This window comes from Mesoplodon densirostris, chromosome 3, assembly GCF_025265405.1.
Source record: "Mesoplodon densirostris isolate mMesDen1 chromosome 3, mMesDen1 primary haplotype, whole genome shotgun sequence".
Classification (NCBI taxonomy): Eukaryota; Metazoa; Chordata; class Mammalia; order Artiodactyla; family Ziphiidae; genus Mesoplodon; species Mesoplodon densirostris.
Genome location: NC_082663.1, coordinates 117,792,745 through 117,811,094, shown reverse-complemented (window position 1 = coordinate 117,811,094; position 18,350 = coordinate 117,792,745). Strand labels below are relative to the sequence as shown.

The 18,350-nt window shown below is 39.9% G+C and overlaps 1 protein-coding gene across 6 annotated transcripts in view; it reads left to right on the top strand.

Annotated features, from left to right (window-relative positions):
* The first annotated feature begins 919 nt into the window (after positions 1 to 919).
* The window catches only part of FAM13B (family with sequence similarity 13 member B), an 84,139-nt gene continuing 66,708 nt past the window's right edge, over positions 920 to 18,350 (top strand). For all 6 annotated transcript variants that reach the window (XM_060093406.1, XM_060093404.1, XM_060093402.1 and 3 more), the window contains exons 1-2: positions 920 to 1,210; positions 16,993 to 17,159. The gene's annotated coding sequence lies outside the window, so the exon portion shown is untranslated. The remainder of the gene's footprint in view (positions 1,211 to 16,992; positions 17,160 to 18,350) is intronic.

Genomic DNA, 18,350 nt, shown 5'->3' with positions numbered 1-18,350 from the left:
AACTGTGGTAGTTTATATTTTTACAGACACCCAGAGTTCTTTGTGCAGGTGTGGATCTATCTACCCTCCATCAAGGAGTCTAAAAGCAGAACACTGCGTTTTATTCAATGGAAGATCTCAAAGCCCTTAACAAACTAAAGCAAAAAACGAGATTGTATGAATATTCATACCTTTGTGAACGCGTGGGAGCTGCACGGTCGGTCTGGGTGGCTATGCAAGCAAGTACAGACAACCCCAGGCTCAGAGAGCTCCTCATTCTTTCTGCCTTTCAGCTCTGCCTCTGAAATTCTGGTTTTGTATAGGAAGCTCTCTGTAAGCATGTAGCCTGTTGACTTTCATTTTCCCAGATGCTTTCGGCACCAGAGGCATCTATGTTCTCTCTGGAGTCTAGGTCTTGTCCTTAGGTGAAGAGGAAGGGTGGGGGCGGACAGTGTCCCCCATCTAACCTCCGTCGCTGAGAATGGGAACGTGACTCACCGCTTCAGTCTGCCCGGAGGTTTCTGTTAAGGTCTCGGCGCTCCTCACCTAGATAACGGCACCCGGGTTTTTCTGGCTTCCTGCAGGTGGGCATGCTCCCTCCGCAGAGACCAGGAGTGACCTCGGGCTGCCGGATTTGACCTTCATGACACCTATGTCCTCTCCCCACTTTCCTCTATCTTCTTTCCAACCTCCCCAGACTGAGGACCCCGAGACACCTCCCTCAGGCCCGCGCCCTGCTTCTCACATCCCAACTCAAGGGACCAAATTTAGGGTGGGAGGAGCCCGTCGGCTCTAAAGCCCACGGACTCCTGGGCTACAGCCGCGGGGATTTGGGGGAGGCCCGCCCTAGCTGAGCGCTCGCCCCGCCCCGCCCCTCCCATGTACGTCACGTCCGGCCCAGCCCCTGCCAGCCCTCCGCCCTCCGCCCTCCGCCCTCCGCTCTCCTCTCGCTCGCCGTTAAGGAGGCTCTGCGCCTCAGCTACAGCCTCCATCTCCGCTCCCGCCCCATCCTCCGCGTCTCTGCCGCCGCCACCGCCGGGGGCATCCGGGGGTCGCCTAACGGGCTGGCCCTGCGCCACAGTCGTCGTTTCAGCCTCCCGCCAGTGGCGGCCACAAGAAGAAGCTCGCTGGCCGCGGAGCCACTTGGGGCCTCAGTTCTCGCCCTCTTTCAGTTGCCGCGGGTTCTGGAGAAGCGGCCGCGGCCGGGGAACTGGGCGTCGAGGTTCCAACGGTAGGTGAACGGGCGGGTACTGCGCATGCGCTGGTCCCTTTAGCCGCGGCCCTCCCCCTTCTGCCTACCCCCAGCTCCGTGTCCCACCCGCGCCGGCTTCAAGGGCTTTGCACCTCGGGGTGCGGGGTATCCCGGGCAGTGCCGTTGCAGGTGCGGCATTCCATAGAGAGGGCCCCCTTTCTCCTAGAGCAAGAGAAGGTGAAGATGTGCCCCTGGCAGCCAGGGGGTGTGGCAGTCTTCGATTTTTCAGCCGCTGCAGTGCGCGTAAGCGGGTGTGCCTTCTCACCTAGCTCCCCCAAAGTAGAAGGCACAGCTCCCTACCCTTGTTTGCTAGCCTCCCCTGCACACCGGACCTGCGCCGCCTCCCTGCCCTTTTCCTTAAAGCTGGGCAGTGAAGTTGATGCAGAAAAAAAAAAAAGTGTGGTTTAATCTGGGCTCAACTGCGCCCCTTTTTAAGATCACGTGAGATGAGTGGTTGCTGACTTCCTTAGATCGTTCAGAGAATATAGCCAAAATTGGGCTGTTGGTGCACTGGGGACTTGTCTAGAATGCATTCTGCATAGGCCAGGCTAGAGAGGGTACAGCGCTGTTTCAGATGAGGCGCCTGGTTTCCGAGATAAGGTATTAGGAAATTGAATCAGTTGGCACACTTGCCCAGTGGGAAATTGGTAAACTTCAATTAAAAAATCAATTAAAAATCAAACTGACTTTTAGAAAGGCATTTCGTTCGGCTCCCCATTATGCCATCTAATCAATGAAAAAAGTACCTAAGATTGGGCACTTACCTTATTTTCAAGTTGATGATAATCTAAAAATGGCAACCGGAACCACAGTAATGCAGATTATGAACATTAAATAGCTGAGATGCACTTAGTTTTAAAAGTGGACATTAAAGGATGGTTTTGAATTATTGACTTTCTGGGTTAATGTGAGGCTGTGTCTTCAACTTTCCTTTTTGTAACCTTGCATGCAATACTTGTTGGCCTGGGTGTCTCTCAGGTACTGTGCATTTAGTAAGTGCGTACTAGCTGAATGGAACTGAATGAACTGGTTATTATTTGTATATCTATCAGGAGCTCCTTCTTACTTTCTTAATCTCTGCTGCTTCTAAAATTTGGGCAGTATTTTAAATAGTTTAATTGTGTTACCAGTTAGGGATCTGGAACACATCTTAAATGCTTGGAAAGATGTAGAAAGGCTTATCAGTGTTATAAAATTCTTCCTTAGGTGAAGTAAATGTTACATTGTGTATGTGTTTTTAACTGTATATGTAGTGTTTTATTTATTAATATGAGTGTATAGAATTCTGTTATTTTCTCTATCTTTAAAATTTGTATTTATTTTAAAAATTAATAGGCAATTTTTAGAGAAGTTTTAGGTTCACAAAAAAATTAATCAGAAAGTACAGAGTTGCTACATATCTCCTCCCCACCCTGCATGCAATTTTCCCTCTTTTTTATATCTTGTATTAGTATGAAGTGTGTTTTTATTAGAATGCCATTGTTTTAGGACAGAGAAAATGACGGAAATGGATATATTGTGACTTGTCAGTCTTTCCCCATCAATAAAATGACAGCTACTTTTATTATCATTTCTGAATAACCTCAGTCTGTGCATGGCTCCCCTTTGTTGTACCCTGACTTTAGTATTGGGAAACATAATAGGATAAATTGTAGCTATACTTTGAAAAAAATTGTGATAAATATACATAACGTAAAATTTACCATTTTAACCATTTTTAAGTGTACAATTCAGTGGCATTAAGTACATTCACAGTATTGTGCAACCGTTGTCACTGTCCATTTCCAGAACTTTTTCATCATCCCAAACAGAAACTCTTAGACAGCAATTCCCCATTCCCTCGTCCACGTGGTAACCTCTATTCTACTTTCTGTTTCTATAATTTGCCTGTTCTAGGTACCTCATATAGGTGGAATCATATAGCATTTGTCCTTTTGTGTTTGGCATATTTCATTTAGTTCATTTTCAGGGTTCATTCATATTGTAGCGTGTATCAGAATTTCCTTCCTTTTTAAGATTGAATAATGTATTCCATTGTGTGTATATACAACATTTAGTTTATCCGTTCATCTCTTGATGGACATTTGGATGTTTCCACATTTTGGCTTTTGTGAATAATGCTCCTATGAACTTTGGTGTACAGGTATCTGTTTGAGTCCTTGCTTTCGATTCTTTTGGGTACATACCTAGGAGGGGAATTGCTGGTAATTCTGTGCTTAACTTTTCGAGGAACATCTGAACTGTTTTCCAGGTCTGCTGCACCATTTTACATTCCCATTAGCAATGCACAAGGGTTCCAGTTTCTCTACATCTCCCCAACAATTGTTACTTCCCTTTGTTTGTTGGTTTGTTTTTTGGTTTGTTTGATAATAGGCATTCTAATTGGGGTGAACAGGTATCTCATTGTGGTTTTGATTTGTATGTCCCTAAGAGTGATGCTGCACATCTTTCATTTGTGTATCTTCTTTGGGGAAATGTCTGTTTAAGCCCTTTGCTCATTTTTTAAATTGGTTTTTGTTTCTTTGTTGTTGAATTACTTTCAAAAAAAAGTTACTTTAAAAAGTTATTTTGTACGTGCATTAAATCTTTTATCTGAAAACCTTATTGGTTCTTAAGATGAATGCAATACTGAAATTTAAAAAATAGAAATTGGGGTAAATTCTCTGGCAGTTCAGTGGTTAGGACTCCGCACTTCCACCACAGAGGGTATGAGGGTATGGGTTCGATCCCTGGTCAGGAACTACCCACATGCCACGCAGTGCGGCTAAAAAAATTAAAATAAATAAATAAATAAAATAAACAAATAAATAAATAAATAGAAATTGAAAATTTCTGTTTTACACATGGATAAACAACAAAGAGATTTTACATCTGAAAAAGGTTTCCAATTATTTAGTAAGTCACACTATATTAAGCTCTCGATTAGGTATATGTCAATACCGAGAACTTATTTCCATAACCTCAGCATTACAAAGGGGCACGCATTAAATGAAGATCCTATCCTCACCAATGAGTAAGATTAATGCTCCTGAATTTTCCTTTGTTTATAAAGTATTTTGTTAACATGGCTAGGAGTAGAGGAGGGGATTACTGGATGGAGAAAAAGGAAGTGTAGTATGTACACATGAACTTGACCTGAATCAGTGTTCCCCAAGTGGCGCAGAAGGCCAATCTGTGAGGAGGTTCACTTTGGGGCCTTATAGAAGAGCCAATTTGATTGGACATGGAAATAATGAAGGATTTTTGGAATGGAATGTAATAAAGGCAGGTTTAATGCACCAACTCATACTCACATGAGATATTAACGGTAATGACACTAAGAGTAACTCATTATCAGATTTATTTATTCATTCACTGGATATTTATTTTTCTCCTTCTAAATGTTAGAGATACATGAAGGAGCAAAACCCAAGCAGTTACTTGGTGATGGTTGCATAACTGTAAATTTACTAGACATTAAATTATACACTTGAAAAGAGTGAATTTTATGATATGTAAATTATACCTTAATAAAGCTGCTTTAAAAAAAAAAACCCACCAGTGGACTTTAAGGAACTTATACTCTGTTGGGAGAAAGAAACTTTAAACAAACACAGAAAGGACTATATAATAAAACTAGTGATGAACGTTTTGGAGCCAAGGAATAACATGTCCTAAGAAAAATTGACAGGGGATATCATTAGGTTGGATGGGTTGGAGAAGGCCCCTCCAAGAATGGGACTTGAGTAAGAGCAGAAGATGAGTAGGAGGAAGTGAGGGGGAGAGTGTTTGAGGCAAATGAACCAACATGTATAGAAGTCTTAGGTTGAGGAAGATGCAGTGGCTTGACAAGATAATTTAATAGAATTTATTGGGTTTCTACTAGAGAAGGAAATACCCTAAATCTTTTCAGACAGGTTTTTACCTAGCTTTAGTGTATATTTTCTTTTTCTTTTGTATATGATGTATAATAATTCTTATATTTTTGGTTTTAAACAGTTTTCAGAGAGATGTCTGTCTGGTTTCTATTGCCCTTTTCTGGAATAGAAAACTAGAAAAACTTGAGTTGTTTACTTATTCTTAAAATATGTATTTTTGCTTTTATGTATCAAGCTGCTGTTCCATGTAATTGAAAAGTAAAAGTAAAAATAAAACTGAAAAACACTTGTTGATTGACATAGTAGGTGCTTAATATTTGGGGGGAAGGGTGGGAGGAGGTCCTTTTTGGACACCAGTTGTAGTGGATTAAAAATTTGGAAAGGTGAAGGAGCTCAAATTTAGGATCAGATTAGTTGAGAGAATTTTTATAGGAAAAGCAGACCATATTGTGATTCATTATAGAATCACTTTTGAAACGAATGATTTAAAAGATATATATTTTTTCTGTTAAGGAGTATTCTAGTGTTTGAATAATGATTTTTGATTAGCAAGTACAGAATATTTAAGTGTTTTATGAATCACCTTTACGAAGTATCGTTTCATACATTTCAGTGAAATTTCAAACAGTATTTTCAGTTTTGGTTGTAGTCATTGTTGCCTGAAAGAGCATCAGCCTAAAGAGCAGCAGACTTAGAGTTCTACTCACTAGTTTAGTGACCTACTCACTAGTTAAGTGACTTTAAACCAGTTTCTTCAGCTCTCTGAGATTTTTTTGGTTTCTTTTCTGAGAAAAAGTGATAATCTGCCATGCTTATCTCACAGGGGATGGATGTGAGGATTCAGTTGGATAGTGAACTGGAAAGTATACCAGAAATGATAGCATCATTTCAGATACTGGAGTTCTGCTGTTGTGTAGTGTTCACAACCCAGGAAATAAAGATGAAATCATATTTTTTGCTCTCAAAGTTTATAATCAAGTGGAAAAGACAGATACAAAAAATAAGTATAGTCAGTGCTTTTTGTTCATATCCCAGGTTCCTTTTTTCCCCCCCCAGAGCAGTTTTTACACAAGTCAGTGCAAAAAGAGAATGTTTTTCTTTCAAGGGACCGATTTGGCTAGAACAAGTTGTGGAATTACCTCCAATGGTAAAAAAAAAAAAAAAAAGTGTATTGTAGTTTTGTATCAAAGAGCAATAAGAAATGATATGCTAGTCTTCTTAAGACTGTACTCATTAGTAGGCCCTAGGTGAGCACGTTTTCAATGGAGAAACATGAAAGGTGAAAAGTTACCAGAATAGAGGAGTCTTGAAGAGTCAACATTTGTCAAAATTGAGATTATATGCATGCATATAATTGACTGGAATATGTGCTCTCTTTACATATATATGCTTTCTCAGGTATTTTGTGTTGCCCTCTAAATTGTAGAGCTGTTTTTTTTTGGGGGGGGGCCAGTCATTGTGTTGGTACTTAATGGGAAGAGCTAATTTAACACATAACTCACTTTGACTTAATAGAAGATCATGCTAAAGTAGTGACCAATGACCTTGGAGTGAATGTGGGGTAAAGGAACCTGTTGGGAGCCAGCTTGCTCCAGCACATTACAGGCTTACCCCTTCATCAGGAGACAGCATTTAAAGTGTCACCTTTTCTCATACTTTCATGAGTAAGATTAAACATCCCTCTACCACTCTTACCTGTTTTTCATGCACTGATATGTGAACCTTCTAAAACTCTACATCTGACCGATAAATATCTCAAAAGGTCATCCTTCATCCTTTGGGGAAGTTTGTCTACCTTGGAGACTAACTTCAGGTACCTTATGGTTTCTTTGGCTTTTTTTTTTTTTTTTTGCGGTACACGGGCCTCTCACTGTTGTGGCCTTTCCCGTTGCGGAGCACAGGTTCCGGACGCGCAGGCTCAGTGGCCATGGCTCATGGGCCTAGCCCCTCCGCGGCATGTGGGATCTTCCCAGACCGGGGCACGAACCCTTGTCCCCTGCATTGGCAGGTGGACTCTCAACCATTGAGCCACCTGGGAAGCCCTCCTTGGCTTTTTGAATCAGAATTGTGGCTGATTTACAAGTAAATGTGAGAGGAAGTCTTTTTGCCTTTGTAATACTGCTCATTTTATTGTTCTGGTTTCTTAAGACTTAAATTACTGTCATTAGAAAGATTTGCAGTTATATCCAGCAGCACATTCTACCATCACCATTTACAAATTTTGAAGTTTAGCTCAGTGACTTGAGGCTCACAGTACATGTAAAATGGGAATAGTGCCTGCCTCATAGCCTTCTTCTAGGTATGAGAAATAACTTGTGAAGTGCTTATAGGTATTCCATAAATCATAGTTCCTTTCCATAATTTTTTAAAAATTATAGTTGATTTACAATATGATTTGTTTTAAATATTATTTACAATATTATTATCATACATTCCAGATGTACAACATAGTGTTTCAATATTTTTATAGATTATACTCCATTTAAAGTTGTTATAGGGGCTTCCCTGGTGGCGCAGTGGTTAAGAATCGCCACCTGCTAATGCAGGGGACATGGGTTCAAGCCCTGGTCTGGGAAGATCCCGCATGCCTCAGAGCAACTAAGCTTGTGCGCCACAACTACTGAGCCTGCACTCTAGAGCCCGTGAGCCACAACTACTGAGCCCACGTGCTGCAACTACTGAAGCCCGTGCGCCTAGAGACTGTGCTCCGCAACAAGAGAAGCCACTGCAATGAGAAGCCCGCGCACCGCAATGAAGAGTAGCCCCAGCTTGAAGCAACCAGAGAAAGCATGTGTGCAGCAACGAAGACCCAATGCAGCCAAAATAAATAAATAAATAAAGTTGTTGTAAAGTGCTTTCCTTTCTTGATTTGATTATCTTTGGTTATTGCTGGGAGTAGATATGGCAGCCACTTTTGATGTTTTTTGTTTTTTTTAAACATCTTTATTGGAGTATAATTGTTTTACAATGTGTGTTAGTTTCTGCTGTATAACAAAGTGAATCCGCTATACATATACATATATCCCCATATCCCCTCCCTCTTGCATCTCTCTCCCACTCTCTCTATCCCACCCCTCTAGGTGGTCACAAAGCACGGAGCTGATCTCCCTGTGCTATGCGGCTGCTTCCCATTAGCTAGCTATTTTACATTTGGTAGTGTATATATGTACCATGTTTATATAAAAGTGTATTTATTTAGTTTGTAATCACTTAAGGAGGTGTTCTCCTCTTGTTAATCTTCTTAAATTTGAATAGTCAGTATTATTTGCTTATTTATGTCTTTAATCAACATATATTTTATTTATTTATTTATTTATTTTGTTGCTTCGGGTCTTAGTTGCGACAGCTGGGCTCCTTAGTTGCGGCATGCATGTGGAATCTAACCCAGGCCCCCTGCATTGGGAGCACAGTGTCTTAACCACTGTGCCACCAGGGAAGTCCCTCAACATATATTTTAAACATTAAATTATGTGTTAGGGATTGTATGAGGTAATACAAAGATGATACAGAGGTGATACAAAGATGAAATGACAGGGTTTCTACCTACAAGGATCCTCTCTTTTGAAAAAGAGACAGACATATTTTTAGATTCTATGGGGTGTTTGCTAAAAAGGTAAGACATACCTTAGGAGCAAAAGGAAGGAGAACTGTCTGCTTCAGGAAGTCAGGGAAGGTTTGACAGAGGAAGCTGGAGTTGAGACTTGATGGTGGATGGAAGTTTGGTGATCAAGATGGAATTGGTTGTGGTGTTGAGTTAGGGCTCCAAGACAGAAAACAATGTGCACAGCTTGGGAGATGTGGATTGTGAATTTCAAGTAGTTAAGTATTGTTGGAGAGTAGAGTGAGGTGTAGGAGTGGCAGGGAAGAAGATTTTATTGGTAGGTAAAGTACTTGTACACCACGTAATAGAGTTTGCAGTTTACCGTGTACGTCAGAGGTTCTTAAAACTTTGTATGTATTATAATCACCCAAAGAGCTTATTAAACATACAGAGAGCCCAGGCCAGGCTCTCATGGATGCTAGATTGGGGTTGTGGCTGTATATTGAATATCTGTATATTGAACAAAACTTTCCCCATCCCCAGATGAAGTTAGGAAACCGTGCTGTAGGTCACTGGTCTCAAAAGTGAGGTGCTGGCACTTTGAATGGGCAAGATGACCTATTAAAATGTGTGTGTAGGTGGAGGAGTAAAATTTATGTTTCTACTTATTTTTTATTTTATTTATTTAGATTTAAAATAAATTTATTTATTTATTTATTTATAAAATAAATTTATTTATTTATTTATAAAATAGATAAATTTATTTATTTATTTATTTTTGGCTGAGTTGGGTCATTGTTGCTGCACGCGGGCGTTCTCTAATTCTGGCGAGTGGGGGCTACTCTTCGTTGCGGTGTGTGGGCTTCTCATTGCAGTGGCTTCTCTTGTTGCGGAGCACAGGCTCTAGGCGTGCGGGCTTCAGTAGTTGTGGCGCACGGGCTCTAGAGTACAGGCTCAGTAGTTGTGGTGCACGGGCTTAGTTGCTCTGCGGCATGTGGGATCTTCCCAGACCAGGGCTCGAACCTGTGTCCCTTGCATTAGCAGGCAGATTCTTAACTGTTGTGCCACCAGGGAAGCCCTGTTTCTATTTATTTTTAATGTTGAATTTTTTTTTCTTTTGCCACTCCATGAGGCATGTGGGAATCTTAGTTCTCCAACCAGGGATCCAACCCGTGCCCCTTGCAGTGGAGCCCTAATCACTGGACTGCCAGGGAATTGTTAAAATGTTATTTTTCTGTATGTTTATTATGTGCATAATATACTAGGATATGTATTCACTATTCTACTTTAGAAATACACATACATATATGAGAGGTATGCGCATAATCTTTTTCCTGTTCAAAAAATTTAGAGCCCAGGGCTCTAGGCATTGGAAAACAGTTGAGGAATTTTGTGCAGGGGAATTCAGGTTAGATTTGACGAGGATATCAGTGAGGAGAATAGATGAAGGGACTTAGTTACAGGGGATTTTATCTCCCTTTGGCTTTATTACTTTTGTTTTGCTTTGAAAGCTTGAAATCATGGGGGTTTATAAAATAATTGACTGTGGCCATGAAACCCTTGCCTGAATATTTTGCATAAAAGAGGGATAAGTGAGCTATCTCAAGGTGAAATGCTGTGTTTAGTGAGTTGCAATCTGCAAAATATATGTGCTGTATCTAGTACCATGATTTGGGGAGTGTAGTTATACAAAATATACTTGATTCATTGCTCATTGTAGTTTTGTGGAATCACCATGGAGGAGGATTGTTCCCTCAAGAAGTAGGTTAAAGTGCGCACAGATGAACAAATCCTCAGGCACAGGGGTCATAATTGTTGCGATAAATACTTTATAATCTTTTTTTGTTTTTTAAGGCAAAGAAATTCCTCAACTTTTGAGTATTAGAGCTCTCTTTAAAAACTTTCTAGTCCTGGGACCTCCCTGGTGGCGCAGTGGTTAAGAATCCACCTGCCAGTGAAGGGGATACAGGTTCGAGCCCTGGTCCGGGAGGATCCCACATGCCGCGGAGCAACTAAGCCCGTGCGCCACAACTACTGAGCCTGCACTCTAGAGCCTGCGAGCCACAACTGCTGAGCCCGCATGCCACAACTACTGAAGCCCTCGTGCCCTAGAGCCTGTGCTCCACAACAAGGGAAACCACCGCAAGGAGAAGCCCACGCACTGCAGCGAAGAGTGGCCCCTGCTCGCCGCAACTAGGGAGGGCCCGTGCGCAGCAATGAAGACCAAACGCAGCCATAAATACATACACAGATACATATATACATACATACCAACACAGCCATACATACATACATACATACATACATATATAAATAAATAAGCAAGCAAGCAAACTTTCTAATCCTGAATTCTCTTTTAGTTATACATACTTTGATAAATTACTTAAGGGCAAAGTCAATACAAATTTATTTATTTTTTAACTTTTAATTTTATGTTGGAGTATAGTTGATTAACACTGTTGTGTTAGTTTCAGGTGTACAGCAAAGTGATTCACTTATACATATACATGTATCTATTCTTTTTCAATGAATTTAATAGTAGATTTAAATGACTTGGTATTTTCCTGATCATAGTAGCATCTATGGACATTTGACAGATAAGTTTATATGCTGTTGAGATGTTTGTTTAACTTTTCTGTTTGCTTGGTACTGTTAAGGATTCAGACAGATTGATGCCTTGTCAGTTTCTCAGGCCAGGAGGGAACCACAGACTTAGCATACTGGCAAATTTTGTAGTACCATCCTTGTTCAGTCAGAATGAAAGAAGTGCCTTTCCTTTGTTTGATAAATTGCTTAGAGCTTACTAATGAAAAGATGAATGTATGGAGCAGGGGTACATTATCTCTTTTCCCAAAGTTTACCATCTTTATTGAGACTCAGCTCCCTCTTGTCTTTTCCCTCTTTTTATACTAGTGATAGCGCTTTTTTGGGTTTTGTTTTGTTTTGTTTTAGCAATTTTTAAAAAAGTATTTATTTGGCTGCGCTGGGTCTTAGTTGCAGCATGTGAACTCTTAGTTGCAGCATGTGGGATCTAGTTCCCTGACGGGGGATCAAACCCAGGCCCCCAGTGTTGGGAGTGTGGAGTCTTAGCCACTGGACTACCAGGGAAGTCCTGTTTTAGCGATTATTGAAGATGATTGAGGTAGCTCTTTTAAACTTTTCTGTGTGAATTGTATCCCTATTTTGTCAAAAGCATTTTGGGCAAAAGTGACTTTTCTTTTTCCTTTCTATTCAGTTTGAAGGTAGAACAATTTTACATGAAAGTGATAATTTATTTTTGCAGGTACCCCTCTTACAACAGGTTGTTTTATTTGTAAAATGATGAAAGTTTATTAGTATAGTGCAGATCTACTCTTATTACCATTATACTGTTTTGTAAAATTATTTGCTCTGAAAAGACTTTCAGCTAGTGTTAAAATTTATAAAGTCTTCAGCGTTTTATTCTTTTTTTTTTTTAGTTATGCTGTATAGAAATTGTAGTAATTTCTGGATGTGCTAGATAGCATAGAAGGGCCAAACAGGATTGGTTCTTGAAATGTGGTTAAAAAAATATTATATATTCGGGGACTTCGCTGGTGGTCAGGTGGCTAAGACTCCGCCTCCCAATTCAGGGGGCCCGGGTTTGATCCCGGGTCAGGGAACTAGGTCTCACGTGCCACAACTAAAGATCCTGCATGCTGCAACTAAAGGATCCCGTGTGCGGCAAATAAATCCCGCGTACTGCAACTATAAATAAATAAATACTTAGTTTAAAAACCCACAACAAATGCATTTTTTTAAAAAAGAAATATTTTATTTTCCTTTTGTGGATTGAAAAGCATATTTTAAAATATATTTTATAATAAAAATAGTTTAATATTCAATAGTTAATCTATTAAAATGATGCTATGCCTTTATTCATGTGAGTTTTCTCTTTTTAATTTTTTCTGCTTTATTGAAGTGTAATTTATATACAATCACATTCACCAATTTAAAATGTTTAGTTTAATAAGTTTTGACAAGTGTATTAAGCATGTAACCACCATTACCACAGTCATGACATAGAACACTTCCATCACCCCCAAAAGTTCTCAGTGCTTTTTAATTTTCTCATCAGTGAAATGAATATAATGATAGTATGTACTTCCATAGGATTGTTGTAAGGATTAAATGAATTAATATATTTAAAGCCCTTAAGGTAGTTCCTGGCTCAGTAATAGCTCAGTTAATGCTATCTGCTGTTATCCGTGGTATTGATGTTGGTGTTATATCCTTTAAAAAAAAACTGTCACTACTAATTTTATTAGATACTTAAGACTTTTCTTTTTAAACACATTTTATAATTTATTTGTTTTTGTCTGTGTTGGGTCTTCGTTGATGCATGTGGGCTTTCTCTAGTTGCAGTGAGTGGGGGCTACTCTTCGTTGCGGTGCGTGGGCTTCTCATTGCTGTGGTTTCTCTTGTTGTGGAGCACAGGCCCTAGAGTGCAAGGGCTTCAGTAGTTGTGGCGCGTGGGCTCAGTAGTTGTGCCTCACAGGCTCTAGAGTGCAGGCTCAGTAGTTGTGGCGCACGGGCTTGGTTGCTCCGCGGCACGTTGGATCTTCTGGAATTAGGGCTCGAACCTGTGTCCCCTGCATTGGCAGGCAGATTCTTAACCACTGCACCACCAGGAAGTCCTGATACTTAAGACTTAAAGATTCTTTGCTGTTTAGAAAGATGTGTTTGTTGCTGTCATATATATCAGCGGTCCCCAACCTTTTTGGCACCAGGGACCGGTTTCGTGGAAGACAGTTTTTCCACGGTGCGGGGGTGGGGATGGTTCAGGCGGTAATGTTAGCGATGGGGGGTATGGTTCAGGAGGTAACATGAGCAATAGGGAGCAGTGGGGAGTGGCAGATGAAGCTTCGCTTGCTCGACTGCCATTCACCTCCTGCTGTGTGGCCCGGTTCCTAACCAGGGTTGGGGACCCCTGATATATATTTATATGTAACCATGTGTATATGAATGGAGTGTAGAAGTATTTTGAGCCTTCGCAGAGCTCAGGTTGATAGCTAGTATATGAAGGTACACTTTCCTGAATGTACCCATTAGCCAGCTTATTGATAATTGGTATTTAATTGCATTATTTTTTATCACTCTTGTCTCATGGTAAAGTATGTGATATAAAATTCAAAATGGTTTCTTATTTGTTGTCAGTACCACCATGCTAGGCAACTGTCACTTGTATTTAAAATGATTTTGCTGTTTTGATTTATAATAAAATTATGCTTTCAGAAATCCTTGGTTATTTTGAAAGTCTGCACATTGTATTCTCTTGTGTCAAGCCTTTAATTAACTGCTTTGTTTGCATTTTATTGACTGTATCTGTTCAGACATTTCATCAGATCTCTTTGGCATATTTTTCTGTGGTACCTGACCTGCTGCTATTTTCTTTTCCATTTTTCTTTTCTTCAAAGACGGGATATTGTAGTTTAGATGTTGCATTAGTTTTCTAGGGCTTCCATGATAAATTACTAAAAATGGGGTGACTCTAGAATAGTAGAAAAATTTCTCTCACAGATCAGGGGGCCAGGAGTCTAAAATCAAGGTGTGGGCAGAGTCATGCTCCCTCTGAAGGGAGAATTCTTCCTTGACTCTTTCATCTTTTGGTGGCTCCTGGCATTTCTTGTCTTTTGACAGCATAACTCAATTTCCGCCTTTGTCTTCACATGGCCTTCTTCCCCTCTGTGTGTCTCTGTGTGTCCTGTCTCCTTCTTATAAGCACACTAGTGATTGGATTAAGGACTCCCCTAAATCAAGGTGATTTCATCTTGATATCCTTAACTAATTACATTTGCAAAGATCCTATTTTCAAATAAGGTCACATTTTGATGTTCCAGGTGGACATGAGTTTTGGGGAGACACTTCAACCTAGTACACATATAAAGGAAGTATTTACATGATTTAAGCTCTGAAAAGGGACAGGAAGCAGTACTAAATCATGTCAGAAACAACTTTGCATTTTGCAGGAATGTTATTTTGGGCCACTGTAGTCTGAATGCTTTCAGCAATGTTCTCTGGATAGAGGTCTGAAGTGAATAGTCGTTGGCTGCTAGGGCTCGGAACATAGGCATGCTTTAAAAGTGCCTTTTAGCAAAACAACAACAAAACAAACAAAACAAAACAAAAGTACCTTTTAGCAAGCTATGAATGAATGGCCTCCTAAAATATATGTAAGACTCTGTGGTCAGTTTGAGTGATTAAATGTGAGAGTCTATGGTACTTTAAATCGTCAGAATTTACATGGAGTGATAGTATAGTATAGTAATAAAGAGCAAGGACTTTAGGAGTTACACTCCCTTGATTCAGATTCTGCCTCTGACCCTTATTAGCTGGGTGGATTGTGGTTAAATTGTTGAGCCTCTATGCAACGTCTCATTAAAATAAGTCATAATACCGTATCAATACATGTAAAGTGCATAGAAATGCCTGGCACATCGTATCAGTAATTGCTCATTTAATGTTCACTGCTGCTGTTTTCATCATCATGATGATGCCCTTTGTTTTTCCAGTAGTAAGGATGAATTTGTACTGACAAACTCATGGATTCCTACCCAGCATTGCCTTAGGAAAGATGTACTTTTCAGATTGTTTGCTTAGAGGTTGGGAGTAGTAGAAAACACAGGATGAGATAACTGGTTCTGGTTTCACTAACAAGTACACTAAACCTGAATAGCCATTTTCGTGATATAGAACTTGCCATTTAAAAAAATATATTTATTTATTTGGCTGTGTGGTGTCTTAGTTGCAGCACATGGGATCGTCATTGAAGGCATGTGGGATCTTTAGTTGTGGCATGTGGGATCTAGTTCCCTGACCAAGGATCGAACCCAGGCCCCCTGCATTGAGAGCGCGGAGTCTTAGCTACTGGGCCACCAGGGAAGTCCCTAGAACTTGCCTTTGACAAAGTCTTCTAATGAGTCTTCATTTATTGTACATCAAGCAGATCCCCTTTCCTTTATGTCATGAGGTAATCAACCTGACTTTTAACGTAAGTTCATTAAACGTCTTATCCCTGAAGTTAACCTCCTTAAAGGATCTTATATAAACCTTGAAGTTGTTTTTCACATGAATAGACTACATGTTTTAGCAGGCATTTCAGGATGTTTTGGAAGTAATCATCTACTAAAGATTTGTTGTGGGAATGTGGTTTTCCTTCCCCTCGGTTTTTAATGTTCCTCCTAGAGGTATATGTAACTATTAAGACATTTTTGAAAACCACACTGAATGATAATACTCTTCTGCTTACCTGAAGCCTCTTGAGCAGAATCTTGCAGTTTACGGAGCTTGTTAGATTTTAAATAGATTATTAGAATTTACAGAAGATGAGACCAAATACTAAACATACCGCCAAACAGGTTTTCGCCTCTCTCCTGTCTCTCCCCGGCCTGTTTTGCTGGTCTTTTAACATTATGTAAAGAACAGAAGGAGGGCCTCCCTGGTGGCGCAGTGGTTGAGAGTCCGCCTGCCGATGCAGGGGACGCGGGTTCGTGCCCCGATCCCGGAGGATCCCACATGCCGCGGAGCGGCTGGGCCCGCGAGCCATGGCCGCGGGGCCTGTGTGTCCGGAGCCTGTGCTCCGCGACGGGAGAGGCCACAGCAGTGAGAGGCCCGCGTACAGCAAAAAAAAAAAAAAAAAGAACAGAAGGAAACTGATTCGCTTTCTAATGCATGCATGTATTTTCTCAGTGAAATGTAACATGTGTTTAGGTGTTATTTTATGTAAGGAAACATATGCTTAGAGACATGGAAGCTGTTCAGGATCACATCTACAGAATGATGGAGGTGATACTTGAATATGTGCCTTTCTAGTTCTTTTCCATCATGTGCTATTGCCTCTCCAAATTAGAGAGCTCAGAAAACTATGTTCTTGTTAACAAAATATTTGTTGTATACAAAGAAAAGAGTGAAGTATGTAAGTGTAGTTCCAAGCTTAAACTCATGTCTTCCACTCTTTGACCTAAAAATGCTTCCATGTTGAGTTCTGAGTATACGAGGATGGAATAGAACTGGGTGGGGTGTGTGTGTGTACAAATGAAGGGTCCATTGAGGAAAAATGGATTATTAGAATGGTGTAGTCCCTGAAGATGTGTACTGTCAGAGATTTTCCTGTGCAGTTCCTTTATTTGTTTATCTTTAGCAGAAAGATTCATACCCAGGTTAGCCATCATAATTTGAAAGCTGGTGCAAGGTTTTGCCTCTAACTAGGTCACAGACAGATCTTTTAGGCAGAAGAATGCTTTTCATTATAGGGACCTTCCTAAATGGACTTCACTGCTTATTCTAGTCTCTTCTCACAGTTAAAGATGTTGTGGGAAATTAAAAGAACTGTTTTTTTCTTCTAGATTAACTGCTGAAGTACTGATCGAGTTCTGTGTTTCTTCAATGAGGAACTACAGGCTGATCTTCTGCCATAATCTCAAACAGCCATAAATGACAAAAGAATGCTTGCTCAGTGAGGGTAGCTGGTGCAGAAACCATTTTTTAAACTTAGGTGTTTAAGTACTCAAAGGTAAGTTTCCACAATGGTAACTATCCCATACTTATATATCCACAGAGATTTTGGAGTTTATCTACTATTGCTGCTATTGGATTATTAACTTAAGGCTTTGTAGTTATTAGCTGGCATCAGATGTGTTAAAGAATGGATTTTGCTTGTCTAAAACTATTTAAATTTATGGAATTTTGCTGCCCCTAAGTTAATTTCTACTGTTTCTGTAAGTTAGATGGATTTGTTTTCCAGTCACGATGTCTCTTGATCCAGTGGGTACACCTGTTATACATATGGACCTCATTTGTATAAACTTTAGAATATTGAGCTTTTTTTTTTTTTTTTCTGCTCTGTTATCTTTCTCTTGTAGTATGAAAGGAATTGTTTCTCTGAGGTGATGAAAAAAGCCCATTTTGTTCATTATCAACTTTTGAAAAAAGTTTTCCTTTCCTTTAAAAATACTCCTTTCCCCACATAAAATAATAAATGATTATTTTATTTTATTTTAATTTATTTATTAAAAAATTTTTTTTGGCCATGCCGCACAGCTTGTGGGATCTTAGTTCCCCGACCAGGGATCGAATCTGTGCCCCCTGCAGTGGAAGCGTGGAGTCCTAACCACTGAATCTCCAGGGAATTCCCATAAATGATTATTTTAGAAAATGAATTTTTTTTGAGATTACTGTACTTGTTCTTTGATGCTTCATAAATTGGAAACATTGTTTTCTCCCACTGCTTCTTTATTGATCACAATTCCTGCAAAGACAAATTATTTATTTCTTCTGAACTAGCCGGGCTATGGAAGTTTTTCTTTTGAATAATTATGAAACAGCAGGATTGATAAAAGAACATTTTCATTGAAGGTTGATGCCTAGAGCTGAAAAATTTCCTTTGTTTATAAAAACATATTATGGCTGCTCTGTCATGTAGAAATAAGAACTGGTTAATCTTGTCCTTATTAGCCTGTGATTTTTAAAAAAATGATTCTCTCCTCTTTGGGTGCTTATGAATTGAGTGGTTAGATGACCTTCATAGAGCAGAGTCCAGAAATGATTAGGTTTGGCTTTTTACTCATGTCATTAATAAGCTTGGTCAGTAAGGTCCTGTTGGAGCAAAATTTGCCCCTTACTTTGTCTTTGAGATATTAACGTCCTCTGCGAAGTTTAATGATCAGTTTTGCCATTGTTTGGTAAATATACAAACACTAAAGGG